At 38.0% G+C, this 6,345-nt stretch overlaps 1 pseudogene; it reads left to right on the top strand.

The window, feature by feature from the left end:
• The first annotated feature begins 1,449 nt into the window (after nucleotides 1-1,449).
• Nucleotides 1,450-4,357, top strand: LOC122486408 (annotated as a pseudogene).
• The last annotated feature ends 1,988 nt before the right edge of the window (nucleotides 4,358-6,345 follow it).

The raw sequence follows: 6,345 nt of genomic DNA on the forward strand, positions 1-6,345 counted from the left end.
TTTTAATTTCTACGAGAATTTTTAATAATAAAAATAATAAAATTAACCCTATGAAGTAAAGAAAACAAGTCGATGTCAGCATTTTTCTTAACAAATTATAATAGGTTTAACTGATGTCATATGAAGAAGGAGCAAATCTTAAACACAATTCCTAAACAACTGATCACAGTTTAATGGTGAATCTCATCGGAAAATGAGTATAGGCAATCTGAGACTCTTCACACTGTCTGTTGTCCAAAGCCAGCATTGGATCCCCTTGAGATTAATGGCTCATTATGTAAACTATATAATTTCCCTAATATTTCAGAGGGCTAGGATTTTTTAAAGTCCATGACAGTTTATTAAAACCAAAATCAGAGAGAGTAAACACAATCTCACAATGTTCTGGTTGCAATAGTCAATTGTTAACAGCTACCCTTAATATCTTTCAGGCCTGAAGTGTCTTATTCCTGGATTATGGCGCCAAACCCTATGGTTTCCAATTAATTCTTATTAAAGAACCATGCAAAGATTGCTTTTTAAGTGGTAGCCCACAAAAATGGGAAGGATATGAGTCAGGTTCTTAGGTCTTCACAGGGCCTCTGTTAGCACACTCCATGCGCCATTATCGGAATTAGCAAAAGACATCCCTCCTGGCAGACAAATTAGAAAAAGACTCTTCCTCTAGATGGAAGAATTAGAAAAAGACACTCCTTCCAATAGAGCATTAGCTAGATTTCCATGTCCCTTAGCTCCTGCGGCTGAAAGCCTTTTGGGACGGTACAGCCTGGCCAGCTGTGTGCTATGGCCCCGCATCTTCACAGCATAAACTCTGGTTCTGGCTGTCTGGTCACAGAATTAAACTTTAATGAAGCAATAATAGAGAATATGCATACATGTTGTACAATTCCTTCTTGAGTTACTTGGGACACAAGGCTCATTTGGACATGTAGTTTGAGACAGAATGCTAAAGGGACATAATCTTAAAGCTTGATCTTGTATTATGTGCAAGTGGGGATCAGCAAATAAGGGTCCCTGGGCCAAATGTGGCCCACCGCCAGTTTTTGTAAATAAAGGTTTATTGGAACATACCCACATTCATCCACATACTGTCTATGGCAGCTTTCACTCAACAGCGGCACAGTTGTGTAGTTGGAAGAGAGACGGCATAGCTCACAAAGCTTAAAATATTAACTACCTGGGCCTTTAGAGGAAAAATTTGCCAATCTTGGTATGAGATCACCAAATGGCACAATCTCCATCATACTATGCCAGCCTTTGTCTAAATGTCTTCAGTGAATTACAATTCAATGTTAGTCCCCCAGCATGTAAAAATGTTCCTATAATAAATATCCATGTCTACCAAATTTCTACGTATGAAAAACATCTTTTCAAATGATGATAATTTAGCCTTTCTGCCTGTGGATGCCACCAAGGAAGCGTCATTAAAGTCTCCCTCCCTCCACCAGCATGTCTAAGCCAGAGTCCCCCAAAGAGCCTGAACAGCTGCAAAAGCTCTTCCTTGTTAGTTCGAGCTTTGAAACAACTGATGAGAGTCTGAGGGGCCGTTCTGAGCAATGGGGAACGCTTACGGACTGTGTGGTAATGAAAGATCTGGGTTGGTCCCGTAAGCCACTGTGGAAGAGGTGGATGCAGCCATGAATGCAAGGTCACACAAGGTGGATGGGAGAGGTGTGGAACCAAAGAGGGCTGCCTCAGGTAAGGATTCTCAAAGGCCTGTTTTCCCACTTAACTGAAAAATATTTCTGTTGGTGGCATTAAAGAAGATACCGAAGAACATCATCTGAGAGATTATTTTGAACAGTATGGGGAAATTGAAGTGGTTGAAATTAGGACTGAGGCAGTGGCAAGAAGAGAGGTTTTGCTTTTGTAACATTTGATGACCATGACTGTACACAAGAATGCCATTCAGAAATACCAGATTGTCCTGAAAGGCTCCACCAAAAAAACTGACAGAACTGATAGATGAATTCAGCAGGATATAATTCAGCAGGATATAAAATCAACATAAAGAAATTGATTGCATTTCTATACACCAATAATGAAACAGCAGAAAGAGAAATCAAGGAATCAATCCCATCTACAATTGCACAAAAAACCATAAAATACATAAGGAATAAAGCTAATAAAGAAATAAAAGATCTGTATGCTGAAAACTATAGAAAGCTTATGAAAGAAAGTGAAGGAGACATACAGAAATGGAAAAACAGTCCATGCACGTGGATTGGAAGAAAAAACATTGCTAAAATGTCAATACTGCCCAAAGCAATCTACACATTCAGTATAATCTCTATCAAAATAACACCAGCATTCTTTACAGAGCTAGAACGAATAGTTTTAAATTTTGTTCAGGACCAGAAAAGACCCCAAATAGCCAAAGCAATCCTGAAAAAGAAAACCAAAGCTGGAGGCATCACAATTCCAGACTTCAAGCTATGTTACAAAGCTGTAATCAACAAGACAGTATGGTACTAGCACAAAAACAGACACAAACATCAGCGGAACAGAAGGGAGAACCCAGAAACAGACCCACAAATGTATGGCCAACCAGTCTTAAAGGAAGAAAGAGCATCCAATGGAAAGAACACAGTCTTTTCAGCAAATGATGCTGGGAAAACAGGCTGGCGACATGTGGAAGAATGAACCTGGACCACTTTCTCACACCATACACAAAAATAAACTCAAAATGGATGCAAGAGCTAAATGTGAGACAGCAAACTATCAAACTCCTAGAGGAGAACACAGGCAACAACCTCTTTGACCTTGGCCACAGCAACTTACCAGACATGTCTCCAGAGGCAAGGGAAATAAAAGTAAAAATGAACCAATGTTGACCTTGTGAAGAAAAAAGCTTCTGTACAGAGAAGGAAATAATCGACAAAACTAAGTGCAATCTGCAGAATAGGAAAATATATTTGCAAATGACATACTGGATAAAGGGTTACTATGTAAAACCTATAAAGAAATTAGCAAACTCAACACTCAACAAACAAATAATCCAGTGGAGAAATGGGTAAAAGACACAAACAGACACTTTTCCAAAGAAGGCATCCAGATGGCTAACAGACACATGAAAAGATGCTCAACATCACTCATCCTCAGGAAAATCCAAATCAAAACCACAAAAAGATACCACCTCACAACTGTCAGAATGGCTAAAAGTAACAACTCAGGAAACAACAGATGTTGGTGAGGATGGAGAGAAAGGGGAACACTTTTGCATTGCTGGTGGGAATGCAAACTGGTGTAGCCACTCTGGAAAACAGTATGGAGGTTCCTCAAAAAATTAAAAATAGATAAATATTAGGTATTTATCCAAAGGATACAAATGCTGATTTGAAGGGGCACATGCACCCTACTGTTTATAACAGCATTGTCCACAATAGCCATATTATGGGAAGAACCCAAATGCCCATCAACTGATGAATGGGTAAAGAAGATGTGGTTTATGTTTACACAATGAAATTACTCAGTGATCAAAAAGAATGAAATCTAGCCATTTGCGACAACATGGATGGAACTAGAGTGTATTATGCTAAGTGAAATAAGACAGAGAAGATAAATATCTTATGATTTCATTCATATGTGGTATTTAAGAAACAAAACAGATGAACATAGGAGAAGCGAAGGAAAAATAAGATAAAAACAGAAGGAGGCAAACCATAAGAGACTCAAATACAGAGAATCAACTAAAGGTTACTAAAGGGGGTGTTGGGTGGCAGGATGGGCTGTATGGGTGATGGGCATTAAGGAGGGCACTTGTTGGGATGAGCACTGGGTATTATATGTAAGTGATGAATCACTAAATTCTACTCCTGAAACTATTATTACACTATATGTTAACTAACTTGGATTTAAATAAAATTAAAAACAACAACAACAATACCCTAAAATACCAGATTGTAAATGGCCACAAGTATGATGTAAGGAAAGCCCTATCTAAGCAACAGATAGCTAGTGCTCCATCCAGCCAAAGAGGTCAGAGTGGTTCTGGAAACTTTGGTGGTGGTTGTGGAGGTGGTTTTGGTGGGAATGACAACCTTGGTCATGGAGGAAATTTCAGTGGGCAAGGTGGCTTTGGCAGCAGTTGAATTGGTGGTGGATATGGCAACAACACGGACAGCTATGATCGATTTGGTAACGATGGAAGCAACTTTGGAGGTGGTGGAAGCTAATAATGACTTTGGCGATTATAGCAATCACTCTTCAAATTCTGGACCCATGAGAGGAGGAAATTTTGGAGGCAGAAGCCCTGGCCCCTATGGTGACGGAGGCCAATACTTTGCCAAGCCACGTAACCAGGTGGCTATGCGGTTCCAGGAGCAGCAGTAGCTATGGAAGCGGTAGAAGGTTTTAATTACTGTCAGGAAACAAAGTTTAGCAGGAGAGAAGAGCCAGAGAAGTGACAGGGAAGCTACAGGTTACAACACTTTTGTGAACTCAGCCAAGCACAGTGGGGGCAGGACCTAATTGCTACAAAGAAGACATGTTTTAGACAATACTCATGTTCATGGGCAGAAAACTCAAGGACTGTATTCATGACTAATTGTACAACAGGTTATTTGAGTTTCCATTCTGTGAAAAGTGTAAAGCATTCCAACAAAGCGTTTTAATATAGATTTTTTTTCACTCATGCTGTTGATTGCTAGATGGAATAGTCTGATCACAACACTGTGTCTTTTTATAAATCAATCAATCAATCAATCAATCAATCAATAAAATTAGCCTCAAATGCAGTTCAGCTTCAAGGATTCCATGAAACTAACTAGATTTCTACAAAACCAAAGATTAAGTAAGGCAATATTCATTTGATACCTAGCATTTCTCACTAAAGAACTCAGTTCAGAAAATCCTCCATCAGATCATGAAAGGAAAAAGACTGCCTTTGCAAATGAGCTCATTCTTTGACTTTTTAAGAGGAAAACAACCAATGTACTCTTCAATTTCCTCTCTTCCTTGGCTACTAGTACAGTCATAGCTTTGTTTAGGACTCACCTAAAGTAATTTCCCACGACTCCCATGCAACACCAGCTCTAAATGATTGTGTATTCTGCTTTCATTTGTCAATGTCTTATTTTGATATTACATTGACTCTATTCCTTTTTTGAAGGGAGGAAGTTTATAAATCATTCATCTTTGTCCAGTACTCCTTCTAACAACAGAATGGTATAGGGAAAGTACACGGGTTTGGTGTCAGCCAGAGCAGGGTTCAAATCTTAGCTCTGCCCTTACTAGTACAGGGCCCTTAGACAATTTATTCAAGCTCTCTGAGCCTCAGTTTCTTCATGAATAAACCAATACAATAATAATTATCTTGCAATGTTGCCAGGAGAATTAGAATGTTACGCACAGTGACTTTGAGATTATATTATACCATACGTTCCTACTTAGTGTGTTTATAATATTAAATATTTACTCATTTTTACTTAAAACATCTAGAATTTGAGAGAGCTCTGAAAGGGAATCACATACCCACTCACTTACTCCAGCATAATGTTAGAGAACTTTCTCACAGCATCTTTGACAATAAAATGATGTCAGCATCATATTAAAAATATAAAAAATAAAACTATTCCTATTTAATAACCAATAATATTTGTAATTTTCTTTACAAATGTACTCTAGTGGTATCTTTGTTGTAAGATAATCAGAATCACCGAGAGGAGATCTTGAAATGCTATCCTCTGTATCATCATGTTTATGATCCTAAATTTATAGTTGGTAAATGGAATAAACTGATAATTCACTCAAAACATTTTTCTACATAACATTTAATAATTCATCTTGGAAATGACATTGTTTATAACATTACAGCCTCAATTTGCCACTGAATGTTCAAATTATATGGGAGCCAAGTCAAAATGCATCGCATACAAATCATAACAAAAATAACAACTATTATTTTGTCAAGAATTTTGATAGGAATTACCTGAAAAAATGACTACAACAACACACTCATGAGCTTTGTGGTACTTATTACTTCTTATCCTAAAAATAACAAAGAATTAAAATTAGAGACTAGCACAGATAGAAAAAGCAGGAAAAATGTGAAAGAAAAAGAGAACACACTTACCCGCTTCAAAAATCAGCTTTATTTGATTGCAAAAAGCTTTGGGATAAAATAAACCAATCTCAAGTTATTACATGAAAGCAAAATTTTCCTTTCATGGGGTCACACACTGACCTCACCAAAGAGGAGGGTGTGTTTGACCACCACTTGCTGCTTATCGATTTGAAATGTACAAGCGTATCAAACATTAACGTGCAGGTAGTTGGTCTCTTCTAACCAGATCTGTGATTGGCACTAAATCAGAATAAGTCCTCAGACGAGAGGACAGCCCTACT

The sequence above is a fragment of the Prionailurus bengalensis genome, chromosome A2, assembly GCF_016509475.1.
Source record: "Prionailurus bengalensis isolate Pbe53 chromosome A2, Fcat_Pben_1.1_paternal_pri, whole genome shotgun sequence".
NCBI lineage: Eukaryota > Metazoa > Chordata > Mammalia > Carnivora > Felidae > Prionailurus > Prionailurus bengalensis.